The sequence below is a fragment of the Geotrypetes seraphini genome, chromosome 8 (genome assembly GCF_902459505.1).
Source record: "Geotrypetes seraphini chromosome 8, aGeoSer1.1, whole genome shotgun sequence".
Classification (NCBI taxonomy): domain Eukaryota; kingdom Metazoa; phylum Chordata; class Amphibia; order Gymnophiona; family Dermophiidae; genus Geotrypetes; species Geotrypetes seraphini.
In genome coordinates, this window is record NC_047091.1 from 137730563 (window position 1) to 137743032 (window position 12470).

General features: G+C 42.0%; 1 long non-coding RNA gene across 1 annotated transcript in view; it reads right to left on the bottom strand.

Moving 5' to 3' along the window:
* Positions 1-724: 724 nt before the first annotated feature.
* LOC117365169 overlaps positions 725-12470 on the bottom strand; it is a 104538-nt gene continuing 92792 nt past the window's right edge. The window contains exons 2-3 of the long non-coding RNA XR_004540371.1: positions 3837-3937; positions 725-912 (exon numbers count right to left, since the gene is read on the bottom strand). This is a non-coding gene — a long non-coding RNA (uncharacterized LOC117365169). The remainder of the gene's footprint in view (positions 913-3836; positions 3938-12470) is intronic.

The window sequence follows — 12470 nt, forward strand, 5'->3', positions numbered from 1 at the left end:
TATAAGTGAAGGGTAGTACAATCACGCTTCTTTTGAGTTTATGGGAGAGAAAGGTATATTTTATGCGAGCTTGTTAAAAGCCAACATTTCTTCTTGTGCGCATGTATGATACTATTGTCTTATGTGTTTCTGGCTGTGGATCTTGATTATGACTGAATTATCAGGTTTTTCGACACCACAGCTTTTGCGACCAACCACGTGTTTTGCGTGTATATGATGTAAGCATATTCTATGCTCAAACAACGCACGCGCTGATTGCGTTGCATTGCTTTCCAGGAACATGCGCACATTCACGCCTCTCTCCTTGTAAATTCTGCGCATGTGCCGGTCACTGGCACCAGCAACTCGATGATTGTAAATTAGGGAATCTTCTCTGTTGTCCGCCGACTTCATTTGCATGTGAGATTATTGGAGAATGTCTCGCTTTTTTAAATTCGCTATCAAAACAGCTGCATTAGCAGACCGTCGCTTTTTAATGCGGTTTTCTGAGAATCTTGCCCTGAGTTTGGGAGACATGTTTTTGTGTGTTATGATGCAACCAAATAATATGGAATGAAATGCTAGAAAAAAAATGATTCTGGACAATGATCTTGAGGACTGACTTTTTCCATGAGAATGCCGAGTTGCATGATTTATGTCACGAGGAAAGATTAAGCAGGCAGGTTACCTGCAGGACTAGCTGCTGCCATGCAGTGGCCAGTGGCTGACCATTGCCAATGTTGCACATGCTCATTCGGTCAGCAGGAAGATTTGCACATTCAAGCTGCAGGGAGACATTGCGTCGCTCTTCTTCAAGTGCACGGGTCAGCCTCTCAAAACGAGCTTCTTGCTCTTTCACAGATGCCAGAATACTGGCGGCAGACCTGATATCATAGTCTTCCATGCTTGTTCTCAAATGTTCCTGCCTGTTAACTAATCAAATCAAGGTAAACAAACAGTTAAGTAAAGGGCAAAATAGTACAGGTTAGTTAAACAAAAAAAGATAAGAGGTGTAAGTATTCAAGCAAGCATTCATTTTAAGAGTTCAGCTCAAGGGTCATGCAAAAAAGGGTTCCACTTATCCACTTTTTATTTGAAGGGTAAAAAAATGCAGTAATCCAAGTGCTGACCTTGGACAGAATGCGCGTTTAATATCTTTGATCACTTCAATACACACTTTATCTGACACATTTCTAGCATTTTGCAGATTTACTTGACTATGCAAAAAAATCCTTTCGAACAGCATTAAGAAAATATTATTTGACAGATTTTTGCTGACCGGTTATTTCTGAATATTGAGAGCCCCTGCTCCTGAAGTGCCCATCGAACAACCCCAAAGTAATCAGCTTCCACTTTGGTACTAACCAGTCACTTTCAGCACCACTAACTGGTGAAAATAACCAGAGAGGCACATACAATTTCTTTCCCTGTCATGCCGGTATTTTCTGTATTATATTGTAAATGCTTCCTGTTTTTATCTGTTTTTAAATCCATTATATTGAATTCATTTTTATTGAGCATCAAAAAAGCTACAAAAACCACACAACAATTGTCCAACAGTTTTCTTAGTCTATTATTCTAATTTGTATTTTATCTGTATCCCATGTATTAGCTCACCTTGTTATGAACCGCCTAGAACTTTTTTGGTATGGCGGTATATAAGAATAAAATTATTATTATTATTACAAGTAAGTTAACCAGTTGACAGCTATTCCTGGCCAGTTAACTCACTTTGAATATTGGCTAGAATAGCTTTAGTTGATAAATAAATACTTTACGATTCACAATCTCAAGTCACTTGCAGTTTGTACTACATTTATTTACTAAATCTATTAATTGTTCCTTTCTCATAGAACCCAAGGTGATGACCGTTATAATAAACACCACACTAAGCACTAAAGCAGTGGTTCCCAAACCTGTCCTGGGGGACCCCCAGCCAGTCAGGTTTTCAAGATATCCCTAATGAATATGCATGAGAGAGATTTGCATATAATGGAAGGGACAGGTATGCAAATCTCTCTCATGCATATTCATTAGGGATATCTTGAAAACCTGACTGGCTGGGGGTCCCCCAGGACAGGTTTGGGAACCACTGCACTAGAGTTACTGAAGTGTGCTACTACATTCGCTCATGTTATCTATAAATACTGCACATCAATGCAAGAGTGAACTTTACTTGCTGTAAGCCACCTTTGATGATTTGTGGAAATTCTTCTCCCAAATAGATTTGTATTATTGCATTAGGGAAGTATTTATTATTTATTTTCAGTATTTATAGACCACTTATAGCCTAAGGCAGGGGTAGGGAACTCCGGTCCTCGAGAGCCGTATTCCAGTCGGGTTTTCAGGATTTCCCTAATGAATATGCATGAGATCTGTTTGCATGCACTGCTTTCAATACATATTCATTGGGGAAAACACGACTGGAATACGGCTCTCGAGGACCGGAGTTCCCTACCCCTGGCCTAAGGGCTTCTTTTACAAAGATGCGCTAGCGTTTTTAGTGCATGCTAGCTGAAAAAATACCACCTGCTTAAAAGGAGGTGGTAGTGGCTAGTGCGTGCGGCATTTTAGCGCACGCACCTTTATAAAAGGAGCCCTAAGTGGTTTACATTAAGGTACTCAAGTATTTCTCCCTTTCTGTCCTATGGGCTCACAATCTGACTAATGTACCTGGGCAATGGAGTGTAAAATGACTTGCCCGGGGTCATAAGGAGCAATACTGGGGTACTTTGAACCTGCAGCCTCAGGGTGCTAAGGCTGCAGCCCTAACCACGAGGCCATTCCTCCACTATTTTAAAATAAAAGAAGCAGAGGTCAAACTTAGCTTTTGCTTTAGAAGATGGCAACCTTAGAATACTGCAAGTAGTTGGCAAACAATAGGTGGAAAGTCTCCGCACAAAGGGGGCAAACCAGGTAACAGCTGTGCCAGGCAATTGACGAGATAAGCCAGCACAAGAAGTTCCAACGAGTCAACCCAAATTTATTCAAACATAAAAAGAACATGGCCGTGCTTCTGTGTGTGTCACCTGCATCAGAGGTCTGTAGTCCTCAGCGAAACGCATACATGCTGGCATCAATCAGGACTTCTTTCTTAAGTTGCAAAGTTGATGTTAGCCTTTATGCAATTCCACTGAATACTATAGATACCTGACGCAGGCAACACACGCCATAACATGGCCGTGTCGGGTCTTTATACACATTTTGGATTACACTCGTAAGAACGTCTTGTGCTGCTTCATCTCTTCAACTGACTGTCACTGCTGTTACCTTATTTAAAGAGTTTTTCCACGAGGAAGTTAGCCAGTCATGCGGCCGCTTTGCATTACTATTGCTGCACATAGGAATACAAGATATAGGACATGGAAAAGACACAAACAATTATGTTTTCTCAAATCCCTGCAAGGCACTAATTCTGTAAGAAAATAAAATTTGACATGAGACCTCTGTCCAAACATAATCCCGCTGCCACTGCCACATGTGAGGTCTCAGTTTCACATCAAAATAACTTAATGGGGGTAATATTCAGCCTGTGGCAGTCTTTGGTTTTTCACCTGCTCACAGCTGCAGGAAAAACTGAGCCTGAATATTCAATGCCAGGCTACATCTGAACGCTGGCATTAAAAGTCCAGGTATGTGCAGAAGTTAACTGGGCAATGACTGATATTCAACCAGTGTCTGGTTAGCTCAGCAAAATAAATTAGGACAGACTTTTTATCAGTGACTTAGCCGGTTAGTGGATTGAATATTGCCGCTAATCGGTTAAGTACCCCAGCTCTGTCCAGGGACCACTCCTGCAACTACGATCCCTTCGTGCAACATCACAAAGCATGCAGTGAAAACTAAGCAATACACACCTAGTAGAGTATAGGATCTGGCCGTTAAAGATGCCGTCACATCACCCACTAAGACTAGTAAAGTCTAGAGAGAGCAGGGCAGCAGCCTCGAGCAGAACCAGCTGCAACAGAAGGAGGGGGGGGGGGGGAAAAATCAGTTACCAAGGCAACAATACATTCACTTCTGAACAGTCACGCCAAACATTGTTCTTTCATGAAATTTGATAAAATGAAGTAAATTCCCAGCTAATGAAAGTTTAAAGACAATATGGGCCACAGCCAGTAAATGACGCTGAAATTTAGGCACCAGGAACAATCCATTCTAAGCGCTATTGCATAAAGAGTGATCTGGGCCGAGTGCCCATTAAAGGATAGCGCTTAAGCACAGATTCCCACGCTCAACTTTGAGTGCAAGGATTTGCGCTTGCTGAAATCTGATGTAAATCCTGGCAGGCAAGTTGGATGTGTAAACACGGTATTCTATAAGATGGCACTTAAATTTTGGAACCACATCTGACTCCCCTTCCCCATGCCCTTCCCAGGGCCATGCTCCACTTTGAGGTTGCACACAAGACAATTTAAGACATGCAGTGTTATAGAATAGTGCACAGTTAGATGCTTATGCAAATCCAAATGAGTTTCAATGTCAATAATTGATTGTTGATGCCCCGTTAACTCATTAATTTGTGTGCACATCTGCCCTGCATGTCCAAATCTTGCCAACCTACAGTATATGGAATCCAGGGGTACATGAATAGCACAGTGGTAAGCAGGTTATCTACCGGATTGCAAAACAGAACACTTCACAGATGCTGCTGATACCCAAAGCAATCCTCTACAAACAAACCCTTGGATTTTAGATGAAGCTCACAAATATACAGTGTTAAACTTCTTCAGCTTGGGTCTACTTATGCACATGGATTTAAGAGTGTAATATGCCATGGTCTCGAAATGAACCCTTCTAAATGCAGACCTGCCAAGTCTCCAGCTGGAGTCGGAGTTGGTACATTTTTACTGTTCCAACTCCACCCCAAATTATTTCTGATTCCAACTCTGACTCCAGAACCCTGCAAAAAAACATTTGTGATTTTTTAATTTTCCTTCTGTTACTATCCTCTTGAAGTACTGCATAGGAATTACTTTAGGTAAAGTCTCTTTATTACTGAAGGACAGAAAGGTAATATTGTCAATTGTTATTACCCATTTTTTGATGTGATCAAGAAAGACGAGGAGGAAGAAAGCTTTGATATTCTGGATGCCTAGAGCAGGTGTTCTCAAAGGATAGCAGGCATATATTCTCACATGTGGGTGACATCATCCACGGAACCCGGTATGGATACTGTCACTTTAAATCTTTAGGTGGTACCTGTACTGCGCATGTACTAGTGCCTTCCCATCTGAAGTCGGCTCATGGGACCATCAGTTCAGTTAAAAAAAGCTAAGAAACCAACTAGAGGAGGTGGGCAGGTTGTGAGAATATATGCCTGCTGTCCTTAGCGAACACCTGCTACAGGTAAGTATCTTTGCTTTTTCCAAGGACAAGCAGGCATTATTTTCTCAAATGTGGGACTACCAAGCTGTCCGGATCTTGACTATGGAAGAGGTTAATAAATATATAAACATAAGCCTGGAAAACCCAATAGGCCTGGAGGGAAAGTTGGATCTCAGGAAGTGAAAAGATTTTGTAGAACTGCTTGTCCAAAATGACTGTCTCTTCTGGAGCTGTGTTTTAAACAATAATAAGAGGTAAATATATGAAGTGAGGACCAAGTAGCTGCTTTGCAGATGTCTTCAATAGATGCAGAGTGAAAATGTGTCATCAAGGTTGCCATACTTCAGACATTGTGGGCTGTTAAACGGCCTTGCAGCGTCAACCCAGCCTGAGTATACAGTATGTGAAGGAGATGCAATCCACTAGTCAAGTGGAGATGGTTCTTTTGGAAACAGCAACTTCTAACCTATTAAGTTTACAAAGAGCTGGGAAGATCCTCCATGAGGATTATTGCAGTTTTCTGGAATGGGAGGGAGGGGAGGGATGGGATGGGAGGAAAGATGCTGCACATGTGGGAGAGAGAAAGGAAAGAGGAAGAATTGGGGTAAAGGAGAGGAAGGGAGAGATGGTCATGTGCATTCCCCGAAAATAAGACCTAGTGCCTTTTTTGGGTCCCAGCTGAATATAAGACACTATCTTATTTTTCAGGGAAACATGGTAGGTAGGCTATAAGCTTTTAAATAAATAAATATACACAAATTCAAATTTATTTGTATTTGTTCTCTAAAAATTCAATAAAATGTTAAAAAACAGAAGAATCATCCGTAGCTGTAGCTACTGTTCCAACTGCAGTTTTACTCTAGCCCTAAATGAGGAAGGATGCCGTATTTGAGCTCCTCCATGAACCCTTGAGAAAGCCTTTTGGGCGAAACGGGTCCCGTTGGGGCATGCTAGAGACACTGCATTAAAACGATAAGTAAAAAGAATATATGCTGTCAACTAGTTTTTATTTCTGCATAAATGACACAGAAGTAAATAGATAAGCTACATCACATGAGATGAGCCAAAGCCAGACATATATTTGTTTAATGCATTGACATTGACGACTTTGAAAGCCCTATTGCCATCCTGTTGTTGAATCCAAACAGTGAGGATTTCAGTTGCTGTGGTTATTTCCATTTGGCCTCACTTTTTCATCTTCTATATCTTTTAAGGTAGGAGAGGGGCACCACCTCCCCGGGCACCTCTCACCCTCGTTACTGCTACTAATCATTTCTATTGTGTTACTAGACATATACATTGCTGTACATTAAAACACAGACTTTCTATACTACCTTAACATAAACTCGCTATACTGCCTTAACTGACTAGCAGGTCCAGGCAGTTTACAATGGAACTACAGTTCAGAAGAATAGAGAGTAATTTTCATTCAGAAACAATTCAAACCAAGGGAAACAAATGAAGGGTAACAGGTAGGGTTGCAAGATTTTGTTCTCAAAAAAAGAGGACGTGTGATCCCGCTCCATTCTGCCCCTGGTCCCACCCCATTCTGTCCACGGCCCTGCACCGTTCTGCTCCCCAACCCCAAACCCACACCAACCCCCATCTCTTCGGGGCTGCGTTTGGAGGGTATATGCGGATGTGGATGCGATGCAATGATGTCACCTGCATTCGCTTGACATCATTTTGGCATATCTGCACACAGCCCCGTCTGGATGCCTGGACAGTCCTCTAAAAAGAGGATGTCTGGTAACCCTAGTAACAGGTCAAAGGGAAGAGGCAGTTGAGGAGGGGGAGAGATACCTGGAAGAAGGGCAGTTTCTAGCAGCAAAAGGATCCCACACCAAGTTGAATGCTTGGTGAAAGAGCCATGATTTTATGGTACCTTTAAATTTTTTAAACATACGCTAATGTGAACTCATTAGCTACATAATGCTTCCAGGCCTATTTTCCACCCCCATGACACACCCCTTCTGAAAAAAATAACAAAATAAAATAATAAAGTGTTCACACTTTGCGCATGATGACAAGCATAATACTGCAAAACAGTGTGTTTTGTGGTAAGCTTTTTTTCCCCCCGCTTTAAGTGAACTTCAGCATTTAACGTATTTTCATAGAGGGCCCCTAAATTAGAAAACTTGTAGAGAAGGCTTTGAATCTAAGACGGACCTCAGGTTGCTCTTCTCCGGTGCTATAGTTCATGTGCCTTTGCTTTGGCTTTTTAAGCGGTATATCAAATCATAAAACTTGAAACTTGATGTGTAGATTTATCTATATTTTTATTTGTAACCCCGTGGAGGCTGCAGAACACAATACGGCAACTAAAAGGAAGAATGTATGCTTTACAACGTTAATATTCCTTCAATATTAAGATTTTGTTTAATGTATTTCCCTTGTCGCAAAGTGCAGGATACTGTCTCAAAGGAATTATTGGATATTATTAGCTGTGAGTTCATCTGTGCTTAAAGAGAAAAAATTTTCTTGAACTGAACGACAGCAGAATACTATGAGCCGGATCATGGCGAAGGATGCGTCAGATGACTCATCTTAACTACGAGGAGTTAATTAGCACTATAAATAGCAACGCACAAACACAGATCCCAAGCGACTACATGCTCATGTCCAAAAGATACACTCCTTGCTTTATTGGTCAGTTAAAATGATCTGCATTCAGGGTAGACGTGACTGCCTATTTCTTTCCTGCAAACAAAAACATTGCAGATAGAAAATTCGATTTCAGGCTGCAAGGAAAATTTTTATTTTTTAATTATGGATTACTCATAGCACTACAGAGGCATCTCTACTATCATCTTAGCTTCCTGAGACACCATTGTCTCTACTGCTGTAGCAGTTGCTCAGCTCAAAACTGGCCTCCGGGCTGCAACTGAGCAGGGTTTGGGTTGTGGTCTTTGACCCTCCCTCCCCATGCTTTATCAAAATAGGCACTGCTTTACCATAAGTTTCCTACAACCTACTGCTTTATCGGGAGGACAGACCAAGAAAAGCAGAAACAATGTCAAAACCAATGCATGTATTACACAAACGGTACAGTACATTTATATACAGTCAAAAAACTTATTACACCTCCTTGCAGAGGGAAAGTTATTCCATAAAATCACTGCATGTTTGAGTAATGTACCAGCTCAGGAAAGTTCAGACTGGCTTTAAAACAGAAGTGTTAAAGTCCTCTGACTTTGTAACGTCTATGGGCTAGATTCACTAAGCAAACTGATCATGTACCAATCAATTTGCGACCCCTTTGAGACCCAATTTTACTCCGTCCCGCTTCATTTACCTCTCTGCTGATCCGATTCTGATCCATGCATGCAAATGAGGGGAACGGCATGCAAAGTAGGCAGGGACGCGATTCACAAAACAAATTTTGCAAACCGAGTGGGCTAGCTGATCAACCCAAGAAGCGACTGCTAGGGACCATTCGCAAAAGTCCTTTCCGACTCTCCAGCTCCATTGCCGCCCTGCTCTCTGCACGTCCTGCTCTCTGCTGCTCCGTAAATTATATCTCTCTGCCCCGAATCTCTCCTGCCTGCCGCCCTGCTCTCCCCCGAATCTCTCCTGCCCTTCCCCGCACAGCGAGCCCGTGGTTTTAACCCACGGGTTTAAGCGGGTTAAAACCATGGGCTCGCAAAGAAGTTGCAAAAAAAAGTTTTGAAAAAAGAGGCTGCTGCTGCCGCCGGGGATGAAGTCGGGCCCCTCCCCCCCAAAAAAACAAACAAACAAAAAACCCCACAACAAACAAACACGAACGCATGCGCAGAACATCTACAGGGAAAGCAGATGGTCTGCGCATGCATCTGGATTGCACACTAGCGATCCGTGTCAGCGGATGGGGGTGTTCGTCCGATCACCCCATTATAATATTGTGGTTTGATCGGTCACGATCGTGCAGGTTAGTGACTCTAGCCCTAAGTCAGGCATCTTTAGGCAGCTGCTCCAATAACCCTAGTGTCACTTCTTAATCTGGAAGAACAGAATGATGGCATAGATTTCACCAGCCATCTCCTAGTCCTTTCCTGAGTGAGGGCTGTCAACTGTTATGAACTGTGAGATCATTTTGTGTTAGGTAGTAAAGTCCAGTAATCCGTGAGCACAGCTGTAACCAGTTCTATCATTATCAGTGCTAAGTGACATTGAGCAAGCATCTGAAAGAAGCATTGCTAGCAGACATTTTAAATGTTTCACTACTGATTACCATATTCTTTCCAGCTCCATTTTTACTTAGTTGCTAAGGCAATGGTAAATTTTCTCAAAGCTTCTCCTATTTGGTCTTTATGCTCACATGAATCTGAGCAACGCGGGGAACTATCAGAATCCCAACAGGAAAGAGCTAAATAAAGCACACAGTGGACTCAAGCAATGAGAATTCATTTTTCATTTCTAATAGAGAAAACATCATAAAAGGTATCTAAAAGTATAGAAAAATAACTAGGACCTATACTACAAACAATAAAAGCAGGAGAATACAAAGGAAAAAAGAAACAAGTCATTTGCCATCATGAAGACTCTGGTTAGTGTTCCTTCTCCATCCATTGTGCATATACAGGGGTCCTTTTACCTGGAATGGGACGTTTCATCGCAGCCGTGATAAAGTGGCCTCAATGAATCCCCCCATTCCGAGAGGGGATGGGCACTAGAGAAGGAAAGCTACAGTAGAGTGCCATTCCGAGAGGAGACAGGACTGCATTTTAGGGGTGTGTGGGAGAGCATTGCATTTTGGAGGGGGCGAGGGGCATCGCCCCCCCAATCGCATGTACAGGGAAGAGAGGGGGAGGGTTGAATATGGGAGAGGGAATCGCATTTTGGAGGGTGGGGCCATCACCCCTCCAAACGCTGAATCATGCAAAACATGAGAAGAAGTTTTTGAATACCGAGATTAAACGAGCATTAGCATTTGAGCTATTTGTAATGCACTTGAATCATTTTTAGGCAAACCAACAATGAGTTATCAAACAATGGGTATATGCTTGGGCAACTATACAAAAATTAGGCAGACTCATCAATCCTCGCAAAGGTCGTAGTGATTTCAACGTCAAAAATGCCTTCTGAATAATCTATTTATTTATTAAAAAATTTATAAACCACATATAACTATGCGGTTTCCATATCACATACATAAAATCTTGTTTCCCTACGATTATCACATTTAACATAGACAGGTCTAAACAACATCATTAATCGTCCCTGTTATAAACAGGGATAGAGCGTAAATTCAATCAATTCAGAAATACAAGCAAGCTTTAAATCATACATTGGTGTAAAAAAAAAAAAAAAAAATTCTAAAAGGTGATTATCAACTGAAATATACCTTAGCATAAGAAGGCATTGGCAAATAATTGAGCTTTCAGCTGGGTGTGCTAGATGGAGACATACCCATACCCCTCCCCACGCTCCTCCTAGGGTCTATGCCACCTTCCAGGTATGCACTATAGCACTTATGTATTTTCTTAAAAAATAACACATAGACTCTCCGTCTGTATGTTTCTCCTCGGAGAGCTTTCCTGGCGGGGCTCTGCTTGACTGCGGACTGCCGACGCTGTGGTGCTCAGGATGCTGGTCTTGGCCACATGTTTTGGTCTTGTCCATCAATACAGGCATTCTGGGACGCTTTTTTTCTTTTTGTAGATACCACTTGGAACATTACTGTTCAGAGATCTGCCTTGGTGTTATTCGGTGCCTCCTTGCATTTTCATCCCCGTCAGCCTGGGGCCTCTACATTCCTTCGTTGGACTGCAGTGATTGCCATCAAATGCATTTTGCTCAAGTGGATGGAAGCCGAAGCACCGGACTATTCCCTCTGGCTTAGTCACATGATTACATTGCTTTCCTGGGAACGGAGGGGAGTCCAGGACATTTCATCCTTGCCAGGACGGGCTTTTCAGCGGATCTGGGAGCCCTTTTGGTCAACATTGTCTCCGGTGGCTCATAGTCGCCTATTGAACTGTTAGCCCCTGGTATTTGTTTCTTCCCCTGTTATTTTGCTTTGTTTGACATCAGTGAGAGTGGAAAGGGGGGGAGGGGTGGGTTGGGGGTGGGGTTGGGGTGGGTGGGTTTCTTGGATTTGTTTGTACAAATGGAGCGGCTTTGTTGTTCTCTGTCCTTGATGCTGATTGTTATTTCTTTTGGTGCTCAATAAAATATATTTGATTAAAAAAAAAAATAAATAACACATAGTGCACAAAGTGTGCAAGGCTCAACTAACTCTGCACACACCCAGTTATAGAATGGCTTTTCATATACTTATTACCTATCAATATTTTATTTTTGGTGGGGAGAAGGGTTAGCCCAGGAAATTCTCCCTTTCAGTTATAATTGGACTCCCATTTGTCTTTTCAGTCTCACATACACGCAATGGTAGAGAAGGTGGACAGGGACAGATTCTTCAGGCTGTGGGGAGCCACAAGTACAAGGGGGCACTCGGAGAAATTGAAAAAGGACAGGTTTAGAACAAATGCTAGGAAGTTCTTTTTCACTCAGAGGGTGGTGGACACATGGAACGCGCTCCCGGAGGCTGTGATAGGCCAGAGCACGCTACAGGGGTTCAAGGAGGGTCTGGATAGGTTCCTGAAAGAAAAGGGGATTGAGGGGTACAGATAGAAGTGGAGGTAGGTTACAGAAATAGTCAAAAACCATTTCACAGGTCATGGACTTGATGGGCCGCCGCGGGAGCGGACCGCTGGGCACGATGGACCTCTGGTCTGACCCAGTGGAGGCAACTTCTTATGTTCTTAATGGTAAAGAAGATTTATTTTAAATTGAGATTATTGAGTAATCTCAGATCTTATTTATCTGGGGCCACTTTTAAATATGTTCCCCAAACAGTTGTTTTGTCTAGTTTGGATTATTGCTATTTGATATTGTTACGGGTTTCCATGACCACAATCCATGCTTTACAAGTAATTCAAAACTCGATAATTCGAGTTCTGTTTGGGATTGGGAAATTTGATCATATATCTGACTTCTATGTTAAGTTGTGCGTCTAATTATCAATCTAAAAAAATCAGAACATGTAACACTATACTATTGAAAGATGCATTGGATTCCGGTAGAGGCAAGAATAATTTTTAAATTGACCTGTATTTATTATAAAACATTATATTACAAAACATTATACCAAGTTACCTTTTAAATCATTTTAAACTAGCAGA